The following is a 23,296-nucleotide window of genomic DNA, read 5'->3' on the forward strand; positions in this document are numbered from 1 at the left end:
TTTGCCCCATGGCATGTGTGATCTTCTCGAACCAGGGATCGAACCTGTGTCTCCTGCATTGACAGGTGAATTTTTGACCACTGGACCACCAGGGAAGTCCTCTCTTGGTTTTACTCTTTAACTGATTATACAATTACTGAAACAGAAAATTAATAGGACTATGATTCTTAGATTTTCTAAATGTATTCTAAATGAATATGCATCTTATTAGTAAATTGTTTTCATTTTATTTGATTTCTAGATAGTTCATCATATTTTTGTATTATTTAACAAACAGCATTGGTTTTTTGTTTTTTGGTTTTTTGGTCTCTCTTACAAAGTGGTTTTGAATTTTCTTGCATTTAGTTTCTCTGCTATAGTTGTTATATATTTGCTCAGAAATGAGCTTGATAGGATATCGTTCACAGGATAGTGTTTTTAAATGTAATTTACTTAAAAATGACTTTCACAAGTAAATGGTTTCTTTTTCTTCTATTTCTGGATAGTATGAGGACAACATTTCACTTCTCTTTAACAAGTCTTCCTTCCCTAACATGAATTGTTGTAGAAATCTCATGAGCTGTCTCATAAACAAAGACACTTGAAACTCATAGTTTATGTCCTTATACCGAAGACTAAATTTACTCTAGTTGTGAGACTGTCAGAATAATTATTATAAAAATGACCTAATTTCAAATAATTATTAATAAAGTGGAAAAAGAGAATTCACTTTATAAGACTGATATTTTAAAATAACTTATGGTTTAGAAAAGAGTGGAATGAGAAAAAGCTGATGAAATGGTAGTTAAGTCTTGGTTTAACATGTTAGTTTGTCCTCATATTCTTTAAATTGAGGAAATAAACTCTGACATGTCTCTGTGCTATTGTTTTCTCACCCTTGACTGTAACTTCATCATCGAAAGCCCCTAAAGGTCATTGCTAGGGCTAGCACTCAGGAGCTTGTGAGGGCTGATTATGCCCATCTGTTTCCAATTCCACGTTGTCTCTCTGAAACTATGTAACCCAGTTTAGGACTTGAACCCATAGTCTTTTAACTAAGATCACACACCTGGATTCAGGACTTAATTAAGCTCAGATTCCTGATATCTCATCAGAGAAAGAATTCAGTGAGAAACAAAGTGATAGGTAAAAAGTGGATGTATTTAGAAACACATTTCATAGACAGAAGGTGGGCCATCTCAGCAGGTGAGAGACCTGGAAATGTGGCACGATTAGTTTTTATGGGTTAGGTAATTTCAGAGGCTAATGAATGGGAGGATTATTCCAACTGTTTTGGGGAAGGAGTAGAGATTTGGAATAGGGCCACTGCCCCACCTCTTAATCTTTGATGGTGGGCCTTGGAACTGTCATCACTTAGCTTGCTGATGTTACAGTGAGCGTATACTGAGGCTCAAGGGCTAGTGGAAATCAACTTGTCCACCATCTTGGACCTATTTTGTTCTAACCAGTTCTCGTCATATTCTATGGCTATGTCATTCTTCTAAAGGCTATACCCTGCCCACTTCCCTCCTGTTTCATCTTCACATTAGTAGCTTGAAACTGGTCAAGGTGGGAGTATTTACACCAAGAAATAGGCTCACATTGTATGAATCAGGGCTCCCTGAAATAACCCTCCCCCTCCCCCAAGAACCAGTTTACCAATGAATCCCCGGCACTATGGCAGCGATTCTGAACCTTACTGTGCATCAGAATCACAAATGCCGCAGCTTCCCCTCCCAGAGATTCTGATTCAGTTGGTCTGGGTGGCGCCTTGGCATCCTACTCTTCAGAAACTCCCTGGGTGATTCTAATGACTAGCCAAGGTTCAGAACAACTGCCTATAAATACTTTCAACCAGCCTTTGATCTGTTTATTGTGCAAGAGACCTTTGGATGTTTCCTTAATACTTCTTTATGGAAAAATAAATCTACTTTATCAAGTTCTGAGTTCTTATCTCCTGGGACCTCTCTCTCCTGAGTCAAGTAGACACAGTATGTGAGAAGATTGTAGAATGCCTTGCACAGAGTTACTGGCTTTCTCAGCTGGAAATCCCTCCTGAGGATGCTTGGGTATCTCCTTCCCATCAGCTCTCTAACACCAGAGTGTGGTTACTTTATGTAGCATGTTACTTTTGATGTAAGTCCCTGGCACTAAGTCATTTTCAATAAACAGGACCTTTTTCTTCTTTCATAAGAGTTTTAAATCTTTCAGATTTAAAGTAAAAGATTTTAGTGATGAATCAGGTTTTTGTTGTTGTTGTTGTTTAGAGCTTCCTGAGGCCTCATTAGCCCTAACAATATGTTTGAAATTTATTTTGTATGAAGAATAGAGGTCAAGGGTTTGGGCACTTGGTGGGGTGACCATAGACAATGGCTTTGCCACAGCTCCATAAAGGCTCATAAGAGAATTCTGTGGGTGTCTCCTTATGTGTGTTTCAGCTCTCTCTGCCCTCCACGGTGTTTAGTCATTCAGTGATGCTGCTTCATCATAGGTTAGTCATATATTTGTGTGCTTTGTTTGTGTACAGTTCTGGGGGTTATGGAATCAGCCAGAAAAGAAGCTAATAGGAGGACGATGTAGGGATGAGAAGAGAACTTTGATACTCTGTCTCACTGTCAATTCTATGTGTGCTTTTTTTTTTCCACTGAAAAATTTTTTTTAATTGCAAGATAATTGCTTGACAATGTTATGTTGGTTTCTGCCATACGTCAACATGAATCAGCTGCAGGTATGAATATGTCCCCTCCCTCCTGAACCTCCCCCCACCACCGTGTTTTTCTTTCCGTGTTTTTGTTTTGTTTTGTTTTAACAGCATTACGAAAGCATTTGCTCCTAGAGTTCAAATTCCAGGTGACTTATAAATGCCTGAGTTTTGTTATTACCTTCTCACTGGAAAAATAGAGCAGTAATGCCAGGGTAAGTAAAGACAGAAATCTTAACTTCACTTTCTCCACTTAAACAAAGAAGTATCATTTTTATACATTAAGACTTCTGCATGTTTCACAAACAGTGTCATAAACACTTTGATATGAGGAGAAAAGAAGAGTGAACTGAAGCTTTTTTGCTTTCTTCCCTATTACCTATAGGCAGAAAGTTAAATGGTTTTTTTCTCAAGGATATTCTTCGCATCACAACCTCTTCTAAAATTTTCAAGTGAAAAGTTTCCATTTACTTGTTGCATTTATGAAACACATCTAAGATGCAAAAAAAAAAAAAAAACTGAATAATTTTACAAATACCTCTGTAGTCACCATTTTTATTTATTTTATTTTATTGGCTGTACTGCAGGGCATGTGAGATTTTAGTTCCCCTACCAGGGGTGGAACCCATGCCCCCTGCACTGGAAATGCAGAGTGTTAACCATTGGACCACCAGAGAAGTCCCTCACCATTTTGATTTTTTTTTAAAAAGATTAGCTGTGAACCCGGAGAAGGCACTGGCACCCCACTCCAGTACTCTTGCCTGTAAAATCCCATGGACAGGGGAGCAAGGTCAGCTGCAGTCCATGGGGTCTCCAAGAGTCAGAAACGACTGAGAGACTTCACTTTCACTTTTCACTTTCATGCATTGGAGAAGGAAATGGCAGCCCACTCTAGTGTTCTTGCCTGGAGAATCCCAGGGACGGGGGAGCCTGGTGGGCTGCCGTCTATGGGGTCACACAGAGTCAGACAGGACTGATGTGACTTAGCAGCAGCAGCAGCAGCTGTGAACCACCCATATTTGGTTCAGATATTTTTTCTTAAATAAATAGAATATTCTCTTATGATTGAAGTCCTTCTTTGGGCCTCTTTCTAACATTTTCTTCTGTCCTTCTCCTCAGAAATAATTATGATTCTGAAGCTGTTTTGGGCCCTTCTCACCCATATCTTTATACTTTTATTGCAATTATAGCTGTCCACAAACAATAGTTAGCATTGTTGTGTGTGTTTCATTTGCATGTTTTTAAGATTTGTGTAAATGGTAAAACATAATGTGTATCCATTTGCAACTTGCTTTTATCACTGATATAGTCCATGGGGTTGCAAAGAGTCAGACATGACTGAACCAATTTCACACTTTCACTTTTTATCACTGAATCCAGTGTTTTCTGAGAATCACCACACTGATATACATAGATCTAAATGATTGAATTCTAATATGGTTTCTTATTCCATTATATGAAGATACTCCCATGTAGTAGTCATCTATTCCCTATTTTTGATCTTTATTTTTCATACCTACGAATAGGGACAAATTATATATGCATAAAAGTAGTCTACTTTTTCTTAAGTATTTGAAAACAGCTTTCTTCTTTATCGTCCTCCCATTCCTCGTCTTCCTTTTTCATTAGGTACTAGGTAGTCCTGCTCTGGTTTTAAAGTTGACTGGCAGTTTTGTAAGAAAGACGGGATAAAAGGGAAAGGAGAGCTTGACAGGAATAAGATTTAAAGTTGGCAGGCTCAGTTACTGCCTAAACGAATATTAAATTGTGCTTGAAAACAAATAAGAAAACACTTATCACAAACTCATTAAAATTTTTAATAATTTTATTATTTAATATGAATAAGAAGATTCAAATAATTCCTCTTTGACAATAATGTACAAATTATAGTCCACTACAGAATAAAACTCAACGTCAATTTAATGCATCAGGCTCTCTGAAGAGAACATGTAAATCATTTTACCTTTGAGAAGACACTGGGGAAAAATGTGAGCCTTTTCGAAAGACAACAAGCAGCACTCTGATCATAAAGACAAGTTGACCGCTTAGGAAAGGATCACAAAGCTATGACCATTGGAGAGGGTCATGCTGTTTAGTTTTGGGGGGCTTCCATGGTGGCTCAGCAGTAAAAGAATAATCCTGCAATGCAGGAGACATGAGTTTGATCCCCAGGTGGGGAAGATCCCCTGGTGAAGGAAAGGGCAACCCACGCCAGCATTCTTGCCTGAGAAATCCCATGGACAGAGGGGCCTGAGGGGTTCCAGTCCGTGGGGTCACAGAGTCCAACATGACTCAGCGACTAAAAACAACAAAAACAACATGTTCTTTAATTTAGTTCCACTTATGTAAAATTGACAGGTTTGGCAGTTTAAATATCATTGCATTTAATGGAAAGATACTTTTACCTCTGAATATTTTTTGAATATTTTGATACAGTCAATAAAATTGATCTCTTAGCTCTTTCATTCATTCACTAATTCAACAGATCAGTTTTTTTTTTTTTTTTTTTTTTTTTAACAGATCAGTTTATGACTTTAAAGAGCTCACAGTGGAGAAGGGAAGCTCTATACATAATAAGGCACATTGAAATGCTTTAAGTGGCGTAGCACAAGTGGAACAAATACCATGAGATCATAGATCGGGAGAATGACTAATTTTGTTTAGGGACTCAGGCAATGAGTCATAGGAGTCGTGATACTGTAGTAGGTGAATAACATGCCAGTACGAACCACAGTACTTGCACCTTCTCTGGGCACCTGGATTGTAAGAGCAATCGCAAAAAGGTAAAAAAATGAACAACCAATTTTATTCATTTTATGCCTCTTAAAGGAAGAGTGGCTTAACCAATTATTTTGGAGCTTGAAAAACATTTTTTTTTCCTGTAATGTTCCAACAGGGCTTTTATCATCAGAGCACAACTTCCTCGGCAAAGCAGGAAATTAAGAATCAGATATGCCAACGTATAGAATAACACATATGTGGAAATATATTTAGGCCATTTTGGAGAAGTAGTTAATGAACTTAAGAACAAGATTCTTACAAATATTAAGCACACATTGATTTATTCAGAGAGTAGAGCCCTCGAGTTTTGCCAATACTGGAAATACAAGAAAGATAATGCATTCAGTCACGCACAAGCAGGGAATGAAGGAAATCACCAAGAGAGAGGATTCAAACCTACACTCAATATGTAGAGACTTGCATGGTATCGTGTAGGGACTAACAGGAATGTTCTTCTCAACTAGTGGCGATTATAAAAGTCAGGTCATTAGGTAAGAAAATTGGGAAATATAGGAGCTATAGTGGGGGCAGAGGCTGGAGAAGTGCAGCAGTAGTCAGAGGAACAGATGGTAAAGCCACAGGAGCAATGAATGGGGCCTTAAAGAGCATATTATCTGAGTGTGAGAATAGGGGCTCTGCGATAAGAAAACCAGAGTGGTTCTGAATAAGAGGGAGCAGTCAGGTGCCCCCACTCTTTCACAAGGCCATTATGCCACTCTGAAGGCACGCTTTGGCTTTGTTGAGAGGAGGGGCATCTAAAGAACCCACGGATTGAAACTGGGTCTCCTGCATTGCAGGCAGATTCTTTATCGTCTGAGCCACCAGGGTAGCTCAAAGAAAGGACAAAACAAGCTCTAATACACATATGTGTTATTGGCCACATGTGTCTTACTGAAGGTATACAAAACATTACATGTAGCCCAGCTCGGCGAGGATCGAGGTATGAAAAAATGATGGGGTTCTCTGTTAGAGTAATGGTAAATCCTAACACAGTAGAGGGATGGGTCCATCCCTTCTGAATGGGTGTGGGTGTGTTCAGAAGAAGCCAATCACCATATACTTTTCCAAGGAAAATATCTAGTTCATTAATGTCATATTAGTATATTACTCATTGATAAAACAAATGATTTAGCAAGGAAATGCTGGTAACTGAGCTCTGTACTTTTTGCAAAGTATCTTTGGTATTTCAAAGTAAGACTTGGCACTGAGAGCATAGTTATGCCTGGTGGAAAATGTCAGCAAATCCTAAAATTGCAGAATATGTTGGTGGCATTTTTTTTAAAGAGCTCACTTTTGAGCAAAATCAATGCCCTGGACCATTTTAGCAAGCTGATGTAACTAGGTTACTTTAGCTAGGCAGCCTTTCCTTTGCTGTAGCAGGTGTGTGCCTGTGAATTTGGTGTGCTAAAGCTGAGGAAGAAGGAGGACAGACTGGCTAGTTTTGTGCTAATGCCGCAGGCTCCCCCAAAGTAAATGTCAATGATTTGAAAATATCATTTTCTTAAAGATTTCAAAGTGTCACGAGTTCCTACTCATTTATTTAAAGAACACAAACACGCATTCACAGATAGATTCTTTTCTCACTGGTTTTATCAACTTCTAGTATCATTAGTTTAGGATTATTCCAGAAGCATAGCAAAAACAAAATTATTTTATTATTACACTATAGTAGCGCTTGCCCCCAAGGAAGTAGGTTAGTGTCCACCCCCCACCGGTTTATTTCCTATACAACAATCTCCCATCCATAAACATAAGTGTGTGTGTGTGCGTGTGTGCATGCTAAGTTGCTTCAGTAATGTCTGACTCTTTGTGACACTATGGACTGTAGCCCAACAGGCTCCCCTGGGCATGGAATTCTCTGGACAAAAATACTGGAGTGGGTTGCTATGCTCTCCTCCAGGGGCTCTTGCCAACCCAGGGATCAAACCCAGGTCACTGACATTGCAGGAGGATTCTTCACCATCTGAGCCACCAGGGAAGCTCCCATATGTGTGTGTGTGTGTGTGTGTGTGTGTGTATACATATACACACACATATGGACTTCCTATGTGACCCTAGTGGTAAAGAACCTGACTGCTAGTGCAGGAGACATAAGAGACGAGGTTTCCGTCCCTGGGTCGGGAATATCCCCTGAAAGAGGGCAGGGCAACCCGCTCCAGTATCCTTGCCTGGAGAAGCCCATGGACAGAGGAGCCTGGTGGGCTACAGTCCATGGGGTCACAAGAGATTCGGACGTGACTGAAGCGACTTAGCATGGCCCAGCACACACATATATGTACTGGGATGTTTTTAGCGACCTTCAAAATTTTTAGGAAGCCCTATAATGTCTTAAATAGTAACACAATTTATTATTTTATATAAAAAGAAGTCTCAAGGATTATTTTAATCAGAAGTTCAATTATGGCATCAAGGATGCAGGACACTTCCATCTTTCTGCTTTGCCCTTCTCTCACGTCGTCTGCAGCTAACATCTCTCATGATTCCAGGATGGCTCGCTACCAGGCACCACCCACGGCCACAGTATCTAGCAGCAGAGGACAAACTTTTTCTTCTTGTGTGTTTTTCTCTCTCTTTTCTTGTTCTTAAGTATAATTTTATTTATGAAAGTAATGCATTTCAGCAGAAAATAATGTCTTTTTACTAAAGGTAAGCAAAACCTTTTCTGGATATATCTGGGGCTTCCCAGGTGTGCTAGTGGTAAAGAACCCAACTGCCAATGCAGGAGACATAAGAGACTCGGATCCAATTCCTGGGTCGGGAAGATTCCCTGGAGGAAGGCATGGCAACCCACTCCAGTATTCTTGCCTGGAGAATCCCATGGACAGATGGAGCCTGGCGGGAAAAACCTTTTTCAGGTATATCTCAGTAAACTTCCCTTTGCATTTTATCAGATAGATTTGCGTCACACACCCATGACTCAGCCAATCCCCGACAAAGAGTTTGGGACCACTAAAGTGGTGACTCTGCTGCAGTGTTTCTCCCCTTTGGCTTTTGGGGAGGGATGATTCTTTTACATGTTTTACTGTTTACAACAGTAGCATGCTGTTGAGAAGCATCCCTGGCCTCTCCTGTTAGATGCCAATAGCAATTCTCTCCAAGCTGTGGCAATCAGAAATATCTTCAGATGTTGTTGAATGTCTCCTGGGGGACAAAATCTATCCTCCCACTGAGAACCACTGGCTTAGGTCAGTCATTGTTCATCCCATGGATCTGGGCCCATCTCCTCTGAAACACGAAGAGAGTGCCTAAGCCCAGGATTCTGTTAGCAAGGAAGAAAAGGAAAGTTGCTATTTTATAGACAGCCAATGGACAGTGACTCCTCCCTTCCCCTATCATTTTTTTTTTCTTGCCATTTTTCAATAAACAGATCAGAGCCTTATCAAAAATATGAAAGATATAAGAATGAGTTACCTGGTATTACCCGATGAATGCTAGTTCCTGTCTAAATGCCAGGTGGGTAGTATTAATATAAATATCCTTATGTTTATATTATTATAAGGCAAATATATTAATATATGTAATAATATAGTAATTAATAATGTAATGATATATTATATACATATAATTAATTGGTGAATCAGAAAATTTGGTCAAAGGTAATTTGTATGGAAGCACCAAAATCATGACTGGTTGATTGGGTTTTACAGGATGTTCCTACTGTTGGTCATTTTCTGGTACTAAGACCTTAGGTTTCGATTTTATTCACGTTCTACTTCTACTGTACAAGACCTTCTACTCTTGTTATTTTTATTAGTCATCCATTGATGACGAACTTATTCATCCTGGATTAAATTGTTTGGTGTGAGTAGGTATGAATATTTTAAATAATTCGACAGATATGTATTGGGTGCCCATTATTGTCAGGCATGTATTCTGTGAAGGAAAGTGACAAGGCTGAAATACTGCACAGAGAGTTAGAGAAAGCTCTGAGGAAGTAACATTTCAGCCAAGACAGGGTCAGAATGGAGAGAAATTGAGGGAGGGGAAATTGCTACGGATCTTTGTGTTGGTGTCGTTAGAAGCTGTCATCTGAATGTTGCTGAAAGGTCAAACGGCACTTAACAACGGGCTTGTTTAAGGGCAATACCTTGGAGGGAGGAAGACCTGAGACCTTGATTCGATTTTGCCTTGGCATTTCCCTAGAAGAGGTGGTTGTCTTTTACTTCCCTCTTTAAGTGTGCAGGTCACCATAAAGCAAGTTGATCTAAGGGACTTTTTTTGGGAGAAGTTAAATTTATTTTCAAAATTATAAGACCCTGATGCTGGGGAAGATTGAAAGCAGGAGAAGAAGGGGAAGACAGAGGACGAGATGGTTGGACGACATCACCAACTTGATGGACATGAGTTTGAGCAAGCTCCGGGAGATGGTGAAGGACAGGGAAGCCTGGTGTGCTGCAGTCCATGGGGTTGCAAAGAATTGGACATGACTTAGCAACTGAACAACAACAATGAATTACAAGATATACTCATCTTTCTTGGCAGTTTGCTGCCCTGGTCCCTCTGTTTCCCTTTAGTTGCTCTTCTGTTTATCATGAATGAGGTTCTTTCTCCTGGCTGAGTAGCCTCTGCTGTCTCCCATCACCATCACCATGCTTCATCTGTGCACACCCCGGGGCATAAGCCCAGTGTTTCACACATGCTCCAGTGACTTCATTCAAGGAGAGGTTAACTGCATGCCTTAACCTGTGTAAACCTTAAATTTTGGAAAGCACTTTCACTTTTCTCACTTGTTTGAGCTTCATGGTAATACAGTGAACTAGGAAGGGAAAATCATAATCACACTCAGGAAGCTAGTTTTGCAGTAGAGAGGGGCCTAGAGACAAAGTCCAATGGAGCCTGCCTTTTGGTTTTCTCTGTCCTGATGGAAGAAGTAGGTTGGGTTAAGAGTTTGGGGTTGTGGAGGAAGATCAGAACATGTTTTTCTTTTGAGGTAGGAGTGAGCTATTGAGGAGCCATGATAGGTTCTTAGTTTTTATCTGAGTGGAGAGTCTGGGTCTATACAAACAAGTCCATTGAACTGGGTCTTAATTTAATGTGACGTTTGCTTGCTGGTTTGAGATGACTAAGTTCTAATCATTGATGAAATAACCAAAGTAATATATCAATACTTTATAATATTTAGAACTTCTCAGCTGCTGAGCCCCCTGAAGTCCCTTAATCTGTTCTTCTGTCAGCACTGCTTCAATCCTACAACCCCACTGTGCCACACTGGTACCCAAGCAGGTCAGGGAACTCCCTCCCAGGTGTGAAGCATTGCACTGGCTCTACTAGCTTTTTTCAAAGTTTATTCCCATTGTACAGATGGAGAAACAGAATCAAAGAATTTTTCTCAAGTGGTTTCACTGCCTCCTACTCTGATTTTTCTCTTAGACTAGTGCTATTCAAAAAGTGTGGCCTACTAGGCAGCTTTAGAGTCAGTCCATGATAAGAGCAGAAATGAGAGGAAGAGTTTCAGAAACTTTACTAGCAATTTGACAGAGTAACTTGATGTGTGCTGAGTTTAATAATCAAGAATTTGGGCTGCTTTAAACAATTTCACATTTATAGACGTTTTAGTCAGTTATACTACATTTTACAAAATAGTTCACAATGCATTAAATATTAAAAAATCCCTGCATGACTCAATCAGAGACCGTTTGAAAAACACTGCATTAGACCAGACAGTCTTTAATCAGACTCTTACAATGAAGATGTACTGGCCACATGGAAACCACTGTCATTTAATTTTGATATTTGTGTTTTTTGCAGTTTCAGTGTCTTTAACCCATCTGCAATTTCCAGGAACAGTACAGTGAGTGATATGCTAAGAGTTCTGGGGTCCTTGTTCAGTTTGGCTCTATAATGAGGCAGGAGGTAGATGGGCTCCAGGCTGAACAGTCTCTCCCCTCAGGAGAAAAACTCCAGAACAGTAGGAACTCCATAAAAGCAGGATAATGGAGGAGTCTGGGGCCTTTCCAGATAGAAGACGTGTGCATGCTAAGTTGCTTCAGTTGTGTCTGACTCTGTGCATCCCTATGGACTGTAGCCCGCCAGGCTCCTCTGACCATGGGATTCTCCAGGAAAGAACACTGGAGTGGGTTGACGTGCGCTGCTCCAGGGGATCTTCCCAAGCTAGGGATCAAACCTGCTCTCTTACATCACTTGCATTGGCAGGTGGGGTTCTTTACCACCAGGGCCACTGGTAAGAGACCACATATTCCTCATTTTCAGAGTTAAGGAAAACTCCCTGCCTATCCATGCTCAGAAAAGGCTCCTTGGAGGTCAAAAGAGAGGGGGGGCATCAACCTCATAGTTAGTGATGTCAGCTGCGCATAAGTCTCTTGACTAGAATTCATCATGGCTAAAAGATACACACATACATGGGAGGACCCTGAGAAATACTAAATACAGACTCAGAAACAGGGAAAGTAAGATGGTCAAAGGAAACCCGGAAGAAATGACCCATAAAAGTGACTGCAAACTACCATGAAGGCGTGACTTTTAAAAGTGGCAATACTCTTTGACCTAGAAATTCCATTTCTGGGTATTTATCTTAAAAAATTTACATCCATGAAAATGTCCTATAGTTTCCTTATAATGTCATAGATGAAATAAGTCTGAGAATGAAGAATTTGGTAGATTTTGTATGTTCACTTAATATAACTTTACAGTTTCTGAAGTGTTTATGAAGCTTACGTAGAACTAGAAAAAAATTATAAACGCAAAAAACAAAAAAGCACCCCAAACCAACAAGGATCCAAAATTGTTTGTACACCATGAGCACAACATTGTAAAATAAATATGCATGAGAAAATGTCTGAAGGAAAATAAGCTGAATGCTGAGTGCCTGTGTTAGGGTGAAGTTTTTTTCTTTTATTGTCCTCATGTTTTATGATGTGGTCAAAATTATTTTTACAGTGAACACAATTATCAGTTTAAAGGCTGAGTATCAAATAGGGACTGGCACTCTCATTTGAAAGTATTAAATAAAGTACCCAAAACCTCTTTTGTAATCATCATTTACAATCCCTTACTCTTCTAAAGATCACATTTTGAGACCGTCAACCTCAAAGTTTATCAAATTGCTGGTAGGTATTCCTGCCATTGAGGAGGGCATGACCACCCACTCCAGTATTCTTTACTGGGATTCCCATGGACAGAGGGGCCTGGCGGGCTACAGTCCGTGGGGTCACAAGAGTCAGACACGACTGAAGCGACTTGGCATGCACTCACGCCCTCCTGCCTTTATTTGTATAGAAAAAAACAACGGACATTCCCAATCCCTTCATTTTACAAATAAGAGCTCTGAAGCCCAGCTTCCCCAGATAGTAGCAGAACCAAACTATGAACCCAAGTCTACCAGGTTATCTACCAGTGATTTAACACCATTTATACAGTTCCACCCACATCCACCCACGAGTGTTAACAGACTTGCCATTGCTACTGACTGTTGAACCCTGGCTTACTACCATTCTGGCTAGCTTGAGGGGTTGAGTCCTTTCTCTACAGGTCGTGCTCCAGCTTTCACTCACCACTTGGGGGCCCGAAGAAGCCTCACCCGGTTTTCTCCCTGTTTAAGTCCCCCACTCTGAATCCCCAGCGCCCGAAGTGCCGCAGAACCCCGGCAGGGGGCGTTGTGACCCTGACTCCGCGGCCCCTCCCCTGGCCAACCGTCGATTGGGCCGGCGCGTGACGTCACGCCGTTTTAGCCAAACAAATGGGTTTCGGGGCGAGCGTTGGGCTCCGCCGCGCCGCGCTGGGCGCTCGGTCTGTCTCAGCGGTGCGGAGCGAGCCAGGCCTCCCGCCGCCGCGGCTGTATAGGGTGTGCAGCCCCGGGCCAGGCTCCGGCCGGGGCAGGAGCGCAGGTGGGTCCGGGCCGGGGTGGGGCGTGGCGCGAGGGCAGCGCGGTCGGGGTCCGGCGGCGGCCACCGTGGCCGCTCCCCGCCCCCTCCCGCCGCCCGCCTGCGCTCTTGGGGCGCCGGGCGGGTGGGGGCGGGGGTGCCGCCCGCCGCTCCGGGGCTCGGTCTGGGGCAGGGACTCGGTGGCCTGCACCTTGTCCGGGGACGGCCTCCGCCTGCACACGGGCCGGGCGCTGAGCGCCCCCGCGGGGCTCGGAGGGTCAGGCGGGCCGGCGGGCGGGAACGGGGTCCCGGGTCTGGGCTGAAGCCGAGGAGATCCGGGATAGGCCGTGAGGAGTTTCGGGATCGTCTCTCCCACCCCCGGGACTGGCGGCCGGTGAGGAAGTCGGGCCCTGGGTGGGGGTTGTTTTGCTCGGTCGCGCCCGCCAGGGCTCGGCCGCTCCGTCCTTCCCGGTCCCAGCGCAGGTGAGCTGGCGCCTGTCCTTAACCTTCTTTGGGGACCGGGCAGGATGGAGGCTCGGAGGCTTCTCTGGCCTCTGGGCTGGTGCAGGTCGACTGCGGTTCCGCCCCAGTCCGCGATGAAGTCACAGTGTTGTGGGTCCGCGTGTCTGTGACGTCAGGGGTTACGGGGAGATGAGCTGTGATGTCACTGCAGGCCCCGGTGGGAACCCTGGCGCGCAGAAGGGCCGGGAGGACCGGGAGGGGAAAAAAGGGAAGTTCAAGCTTCTGTCAACGCCTGGGGTCCCAGAGAATTTGAATCGAAAGTTGTTCGATATCAGCCTTTTACCATTTTAATGTAGTAGTTGTCAAGTTCTTTAACTTCATTTCGAACAAGCATTGTTACACAGTTCAATATAAGACCCATTTGATTTAGGAAAATCTCAATCAGGAGGATTTTTTTTTTTTCCGGTGGAGGTGGATGGTGGGTGTTTGATTTAAATGCTTTTCAGAAAGCTAAACTCGTAGTTTGATAGCTTGTGATTGGAATTGCTGAAAAAGAACCAATTTGAGTGCTGATGATTCCCTTACTCTTTCTTGCTAGACAATTTTGAAATAATTTATCTCCCCATTTGCTTTTTTGTTGTTAAGAGAGTGGCCTGGAAGAGAGTGGCTTTTAAGTCAACTTTTTCTTTTGTAAAAAGGAAAGGAGGAGGTCTGAATTAACTCAATATTATTGTTAAATAATAATTACCTGGGGATTTAATTTATCCAGGTTGTCCCTACCCATGGATAATTGAGGGTTTCCTGCGGCTATAGCTCACCAAAAAGGCTTTTTCTTGTTTTCCTACTAAGACTGGGTGTAACAGTAAAATAACATATACCAGAAACTGCTTGCCTGGACAAGTAACTAAAATTTTGTCTGTAGTGCTTGCAAATAGGAAACTACAGAATTTTTAAAAATGCCTTCTCTGTAAATCCTGCTTTTCTTCCGAAGCTTTCCAAAGAGATCAGGTTAGAAGAGGAGCTAGACCTGCTGTTACTAGCTTCAAGTATTGCAGCATATCAGTACTTTCGCTTATCATTTCTTCCTCTCTATGAAGCCATTTAAATAGGATCTAGTTTGAAAGGTGGAGAAGGAAATGGCAACCCGCTCCAGTGTTCTTGCCTGGAGAATCCCAGGGATGGCGGAGCCTGGTGGGCTGCCGTCTGTGGGGTCGCACAGAGTCGGACACGACTGAAGCGACTTAGCAGCAGCAGCAGCAGCAGCAGCAGCAGCAGCAGTTTGAGAGAGAGGTGGATGGCTAAAATTGAAGCATAATTGCAGTTTAGTGTCTTCAGCAGGAAACTAGGAAGGGAGTCCTCAGTCCCTCCTCATTGACCTTGACTTATTAGGGGTTTTCTGTTGTTAATACTTCCTTCTCTTCTTTGCTCTTTAAAGGTGATTGAAAAGGTATTGTGTCCCTAGATTTTGCATCAGCATGCTGGTGGAATTTGTGCTGTGTTTCTATGTTTACACAGAAAATGAAAGCAGAAATTTACCCTTGTTAATTGCTATTAGATTTGACTGGAAGTTTACAAAACAAGATGTTCTTGAAAATCTTATTTTAATACTCACCATACTTTGGACATTCTACAGTATTGTGTGTACTATTTGAAAATTATGATATACATATTTTAAAACATTAGGAATTGTGTGGTGACAGTGGTAAGGCTCTGAAGACATAATTTGGTTTTTTGGATCCTCAAGACTGATAAGCACCAAATTAACAGTGAAATTGCTAATTTTGAGGGTGTTAACCAAGCTACATTTTAAAATGGAAGGATCATGACAAGATATTATGTAATGGAGTTGAAGGAGGTACAAAAAGGACACTTTTAATGTATCTTTTCCAATGAGCCTTTCTGGGGGAGGCCACATGGATGTGTGCAAATTAAATGTACTAGTGTATGTGGGAAGGGGTGAAAGTCAAACTGTGTATAAGTTGAAAGACACATAAATGATGATTATAAAATAGCTTCTCCTTGGCAGTGCATTCCCCCACCAACCCATTGTGTTTAGCAATTTAATGATTTTTTTTTTTATGGAAAATGAGTTGATAGGTGGTGAATAAAGGTCTTCATGTATTCTGATATGACTGAGAGACAATGAAAAGTATAAAAAAAAAAAAAGCTTTGAATAGTTGTATAACTAAACAAGCCATAACACGTAAACATTTTTACAGTTTGTTTCTACTTTGGGCAGGCTATTTTTCACCCAGGCCTTGCAGTTTCGGGACTCAAAAGCAATTTTTACTTCTTATAAATGGAAATTTATTTGAGATAGGTATTTTTTTGTTATTTTATCCAGTTGCTGTATTTAAGGGACTAAGTTAGCCAATCATTAGTGATAAAGCATCTTTCTGACAGATAAAAGCAAATATAAACAGTAAAAGTACTAGAAATTCTTTAGGATATGTTTATTGTTTCAATTATTCTATTGACACATAGAATTAAAATTCTTATACACATTTTTTTACTTCATTTTCTAATAAATTTATGCTCAGCCAGTTTAATTTGTGCAGTTTTGATACTCTAGTAACCCTTAATCTTATTTTCATACTTGTTGGGGAGAGAACATACTAATGGTTAGAGACATCATTCAGTGTTATCTTCCAAAATTTGCAGCTGTTTCGAACCAGACACTTGAGAGAAGCTACTATGGTAGAATGAATGCCTTCCTTGTTAGGTCATGTGTGACAAAGGCAAAATTCAGCAAGTGCATAATCTGCAGTCCTTTGGACACAACAATAACAAAAAAGAGCAAATGAACTCCAAATGCATTTAGGTCATTGGAAATTGAATTCCTGTCAATTCTTACCCATGCATAATTTATCTCCCCCCCCACCCCCTTTAGTTCATCTTTATGGTACTTTGAAGCTGATGAACATACTGTATTATCTGGGGAAAGCATTAATGATTTATTTATTTATTTGCATTAATGATTTAAATGTAGGTGTTTCTTAAAGTCAGTTGAAAGAGTTTCATCACCTTTTTGTTTCTGGGTCCATCTTCTAGTTTGCTTTCCACAGAAGAGGCTCCAGTTCTTCCCTTTTTAAATGTTCAGCTCTGGAAACTTAGCACAAACATTTTTCAACCCTCAACACAGTGTAGATTTAAATGTGAAACTAGACTCTATTTATGCATCATGTTACTATCAAGCATGGGTTTTACTCATACAGCAAGCAGTTTTGGGTACTCTCTGCCAGGTCCTCAGCCGGGGACTGTGTGGCCTTGTTGTAACATTCTGTTGGTGTGGAGGCCCATGAGTCTGAAGGGCAGGAATTGGACCAAAAGGATGAACCATTTATGTTATGTAGATTGGTCACAGGTTTAGTCTAAAGGTCAGTCAAGGAGGTATTAGAAACTCAGGTAAAAAGAATGAGAAACAGATTATTTTATCCCACGACAGACAAAGGGGTTAGGCTCCACAGATTTGGATTGTTCTAGAATGAAGGGAGCTTAGTGAGTGTGCATTTTCTTTCAGGCAACAAGTACTCAAGACCAGAACTAGCTGTGTAGTCAGTCTAAGACTAGAAATAGACTTAGAGAGAAGGGGAATAATCTAGACCTTCCTCTAGAGGAATGTATATACCTTCCTTTTCTTCTTAAGGTCAGTCCTTTAACTGTCTAACTTCTGAAATAATGTGAGCCTCTCACAGCCTCATTTCTACTCTGCTTTTTCCCCCCTATCATTTTATCATGAAAATTTCAGTCACAGAAAAGTTGCAAGAATTGTTTATATATTGAATACCTAAATATCCACAACCTAGATTTTGTAATTCTTATTTTGCTATATTTACTTTATCTGTCTGTCCATTCTGACCTCTCTGTCAATGTATTTTATCAATCCATCTTATGTTTTGGTTGTATTTCAGAGTAAGTATACTTTACCCTTTACTTGAGCATTCCTATCATGAAGTATATATTTATTTTGTAAATAAACAGTTTAACTTGTCCCTTAGTTTGGACAAGTTCATACATCTCTTTAACCCATAACCCTGTCAAGATATAGAACATCACTATCCCTGCAGAAAGTTTGTGCACCTTCCATAGGTAAAATTTTAATCTCCTGCAATCTTAACTCCACCCTTCTGAAACTACCTGTTGAAAGGGCCTATTTGTTGGTATAGTGAATGTGGCATTATGCTGGGGGTTCAGAATATAAAGAAATGAAGGACACATCCCCCGCTCTATCTAAGCTTATAATTTAGTTTGGATTTTAGTTTGGTGTCTGATAAATAAATGTTATATGAATTCAGAGGAGGCAACTTTGACTGCTGTGGAAGCTTTTTAGGTGTGGGTCTTGGGTTGGACTTTTATTTTAGGACCTAAAAAAGAGATTTTTTTTTTTTTTTAAAGACTGAATAAAAGTTGTGATATTAAAAAAAAGAAAGAAGGACTTCCTTGGTGGTCCAGTGGTTAAGAATCTGCCTACTAATGCATGGGTTCAGTTGCTGGTCTGAGAAGATTCCACATGGGGGGCAACAAAGCCCCAACTACTGAAGCCTGTGCTCCTGGAACCTGCGCTCTAACAAGAGAAGCCACTGCAGTGAGAAGTGCAGTGCTGCCACAACTAGAGAAAGCCCACATGCAGCAGCGAGGACCCAGGACAGCCATAAAGAAAGAAAACAAAGAAAAATAGATGGTATAAAGGAACTGTAGCAGACAAGGGGCCCAATTTTGGAGGGAGTTTGAGCAGTATTTTTTGTACAGGACAATCTTTGAGAAAGGAAATAATAGGAAAAGTGGGTCTTAACCCAGTTTGTCATCTTTGGTGTTTAGTTGAACAGAAGACATCTTCACATTTTTTGAATTCTCTCCTCTCTTGGTTCTTGTCTCTTATTTCTCCTGATTTATCAGTTTTGCTGGCTTTCTCTTCCAGATCCAAACTATCTAAACCTCTTTTTTCTTAAATTGAACCATAGTTGCTATACAATATTATGTAGGTTACAACATAATGTGTACAGTTGTATGCAGTAGTGTACAATATAATGATTGAATCACAGTTTTTTTGGGTGGGGGCCATGCTGCACAACATGTGGGGTCTTAGCTCCCCGGCCAGGGAGTGACCTCGCTCCTCCTGCATTGGGAGTGTGGTGTCTTGACCACTGGACTGCCAGGGAAGTCCTACAATTTTTAAAGGTTATACACCACTTAGAGTTATTATAAAATATTGGCTATATGCACTGTGTTGTATAATAATCCTTGTAGCTTGTTTTTTACCTGATAGTTTGTACCTCATACTTCACTCCCCCCGTGTATCCTTCTCACCCTCCGCAGCTGTGGACCACTAGTTTGTTCTCTAGATCTGTGGATCTGTCTAAAGCTCTGTTGTTAACTCTTTATTGTGCTCCTTGTAATCTGGCCATTAGCCTTTTAGGCTTTTCAATTATAATGCTTTCCAGGTCAAACCTGTGTCTTTATCCGTAAGCTGTTAACTCTTGTTAGGTTTCTAACTGCTAATAGGATGGTGCTTTTTTTTTTTTTTTCTTTAATATTTATTTGTCTGTGTTGAATCTTAGTTGTACATGCAGGATCTTCATTGTGGCATGTGGGCTTAGTTGCTCCATGGCATGCAGGATCTTAATTCCCTGACCAGGACTCAAAGCCGTATCCCTTGCATTGCAAGGTGAATTCTTAACCACTGAACCACCAGGATAGCCCCAGGATGGTGCTTTTTTTGCATCCCTGTTTACTTTGTACTTATTTTACAAGAATCTGTAGCAAGAGCATCTGCTGTAAGTAGGTGTAGCAAATGGGATTTATTAAGAAAGAGGTAAACATTGAGTAGGGTGAGTGAACAGATTAGACTGAGTTTCTTGGAATAAACCCCATAAGGACATTATAGAACTTGCCTGAGAAGGGGCTGCTGCCATTATGGGCTTTGTTGTTGAATCAGAAAGCTGATTCATACGTGGCAGAAGTTCCAACTTCTTTGGACAAGAATATCATTACATGTTGCTTTTCACTTTCTATATCTTAAGTGATCTGCTTGGCCACACTTTGGTCTTATGTGAAACCTTTGCTTCAAGGGCATCTGAAAAATGTAGTTTTTAGCTATCCAGCCTCTGTAAAACAGGACATCCATGTGAGACTAGATCGGAGTGAGTATTGAGTGAGTCTACATCAGGAAGCTTCCACAAGCCTCTTGTCCTTATCCATTAGAGGGCAGACAGAATGAAAACCACAATCACAGAAAACTAACCAAACTGATCACATGAATCACAGCCTTGTCTAGCTAAATGAAACTATGACCCATGCCATGTAGGGCCACCCAAGACAGACAGGTCATGGTGGAGAGTTCTGACAAAACATGCTCCACTGGAGAAGGGAATGGCAAACCACTTCAGTATTCTTTCCTCGAGAACCCCATGAACTGTATGAAAAGGCAAAAAGATATGATACTGAAAGATGAACTCTTCAGGTTGGTAGGTGCCCAGTATGCTGCAGGAAAAGAATGTAGAAATAACTCCAGAAAGAATGAAGAGACGGAGCCAAAGTGAAAACAACACCCAGTTGTGGATGTGACTGGTGATGGAGGTAAAGTCCTATGCTGTAAAGAACAATATTACATAGGAACCTGGAATGTTAGGTCCATGAATCAAGGTAAGTTGGAAGTGGTCAAACAGGAGATGGCAAGAGTGAACATCGACATTTTAGGAATCGGTGAACTAAAATGAACTGGAATGGGCGAATTTAATTCAGATGACCATTATATCTACTACCGCGGGCAAGAATCCCTTAAAAGAAATGGAGTGGCCCTCATAGTCAACATAGTCCAAAATGCACTACTTGGGTGCAAGCTCAGTAACGCCAGAATGATCTCTGTTTCCAAGACAAACCATTTAGTATCACAGTAATAAGTCTATGCCCCAACCACTGATGCTGAAGAAGCTGAAGTTGAATGGTCTGTGATGACCTACAAGACCTTCTAGAACTAACAACAACAACAACAGCAACAAAAAATGTCCTTTTCATCATAGGGGGCTGAAATGTAAAAGTAGGAAGTCAAGAGATACCTGGAGTAACCTAGGCAAATTTGGCCTTGGAGTACGGAATGAAGCAGGGCAAAGGCTAATAAGAGTTTTGCCAAGAGAATGCACTGGTCATAGCAGACACCCTCTTCCAACAGCACAAGAGAAGACTCTACACATGGACATCACCAGATGGCCAACACCGAAATCAGATTGATTATATTCTTTGCAGCCAAAGATGGAGAAGCTCTATACAGTCAGCAAAAATAAGACCAGGAGCTGACTGTGGCTCAGATCATGAACTCCTTATTGCCAAATTCAGACTTAAATTGAAGAAAGTAGGGAAAACCACTAGACCATTTAGGTATGACCTAAATCAGATCCTTTATGACTATACAGTGGAAGTGAGAAATAGATTTAAGGGACTAGATCTGATAGAGTGCTTGATGAACTACGGACGGAGGTTCATGACATTGTATAGGAGACAGTGATCAAGACCATCCCCAAGAAAAGGAAATGCAAAAAAGCAAAATGGCTGTCTGAGGAGGCCTTACAAATAGCTGTGAAAAGAAGGGAAGCGAAAAGCAAAGGAGAAAAGGAAAGATATACCCTTTTGAATGCAGAGTTCCAAAGAATAGCCTTCCTCAGTGATCAATGCAAAGAAATAAAGGAAAACAGCAGAATGGGAAAGACTAGAGATCTCTTCAAGAAAATTAGAGATACCAAGGGAACATTTCATGCAAAGATGGACTCAATAAAGGACAGAAATGGTATAGACCTAAGAGAAGCAGAAGATACTAAGAAGTGGTGGCAAGAATACACTGAAGAACTGTACAAAAAAGATCCATCATGACCCAGATAATCACAATGGTGTGCTCACTCACCTAGAGCCAGACATCCTGGAATGTGAAGTCAAGTGGGCCTTAGAAAGCATCACTATGAACAAAGCTATTGGAGGTGATGGAATTCCAGTTGAACTATTTGAAATCCTAAAAGATGATGCTGTGAAAGTGCTGCGCTCAATATGTCAGCAAATTTGGAAAACTCAGCAGTGGCCACAGGACTGGAAAAGGTCTGTTTTCATTCCAGTCCCAAAGAAAGGCAATCCCAAAGAATGCTCAAACTACCACACAATTGCACTCATCTCACACACTAGTAAAGTAATGCTCAAAATTCTCCAAGCCAGGCTTCAGCAATACATGAACTGTGAACTTCCAGATGTTCAAGGTGGATTTAGAAAAGGCAGAGGAACCAGAGATCAAATTGCCAACATCCACTGGATCATTAAAAAAAAAATGTATATTAAATAATTAATAACATAAAAATTGCCTATCTGAAGCTCTGAAATCACTCTTGGAACTACCGTAGGAAATTGATTAGCTGGAGTTTCTGAAGATGATTTTGAATTTGGTAAGGAAGTCTCAAAGGACACATTTGCTCTATTGTCCAGGAACCAGGAGAGACAAACTTGTTTCCTAAGTAGGGCAAGAGATTTTATTTCAAGTTCAGTCATCAGGATTGTTCTCTGGAGGTTCTTGGTACTTTCTACGTAGCACTTCAGCCCTTGGGGATAAGTTTCTGTGGTTCAGGCTGTCTTCTAGTTGAAGATCTATACTATCATCATAGTAGTTTGGCTTATTTGGGATGCTGTGAAGACTGTGAAAATGGATCCTGAAAATAAACACATAGAAAGTCTATAGATTTATACTTTAGGAATCATACCTTTCATTTGACATTTTCTTTGCCTGTGTTTTATGAAACGTTACATGGTTATCTTGATAAAATAGTTAAATACCACCATTTTTAACTTGTGGAATTTCAAGTCCTATGTATTTATTCATTTACTTAAAAAAAGGGAACATGTTTTATATGCCAGGCATTATGTACAGTGCATTAGTTAACGTCTGTCACTTTTTCTGTCAGCATAATTTACAGACCTTTATATTCTTTGGCAAGTACCAGTCTTAAATTTAAGAATTTATCCTTTTGTCTTTTTTTTTTTTTTTTTAATATCTCTTTATTTATTTATTTGGCCATATCAGGTCTTAGTTGCAGCATGCGGGATCTTTGATCTTCATTGCAGAATGTGGGATCTTTAGTTGCAGCATGTGAACTCTTAGTTGGGGCATGTAGGATCTAGTTCTCTGACCAGAGATCGAACTGGGGCGCCCTGCATTGGGAGCATGGAGTCTTAACCACTGGACCACCAGGGAAGTCCCAATCCTTATGTCTTTTTATTGTTTATCTTAACATCTTGTGGATTTCCTCCTTTATGGCAAATATCATTAATAAAATTGATTATTAAAGTCCAAGTAAATACTAACTTTTCTGGGAAATTCACATTTTTGTTGTATAAGTAGGAGGTTGTGTGTGCGTGTGCGCTCAGTTGTGTCTGACTTTTTGCCACCCCATGGACTGTAGCCCACCAGGCTCCTTTGTCTGTGGAATTTTCCAGGCAAGAATACTGTAGTAGAGCTATTTCTTACTCCAGGGGATCTTCCTGACCCAGGGATTGAACCCACATCTCTTGCATTGGCAGGCAG

The 23,296-nt window shown here is 40.9% G+C and overlaps 1 protein-coding gene across 4 annotated transcripts in view; it reads left to right on the forward strand.

The window, feature by feature from the left end:
- The first annotated feature begins 13,166 nt into the window (after window positions 1-13,166).
- Window positions 13,167-23,296, forward strand: part of FBXO34 (F-box protein 34) — a 70,372-nt gene continuing 60,242 nt past the window's right edge. For 3 of the 4 annotated variants that reach the window (XM_065941102.1, XM_065941103.1, XM_065941101.1), the window contains exon 1: window positions 13,173-13,305. The gene's annotated coding sequence lies outside the window, so the exon portion shown is untranslated. Of the gene's footprint in view, window positions 13,306-23,296 lie in introns of all 4 variants that reach the window. The other variant, XM_065941104.1, reaches the window with a different exon arrangement.

The sequence above is a fragment of the Muntiacus reevesi genome, chromosome 7 (assembly GCF_963930625.1).
Source record: "Muntiacus reevesi chromosome 7, mMunRee1.1, whole genome shotgun sequence".
Classification (NCBI taxonomy): Eukaryota; Metazoa; Chordata; class Mammalia; order Artiodactyla; family Cervidae; genus Muntiacus; species Muntiacus reevesi.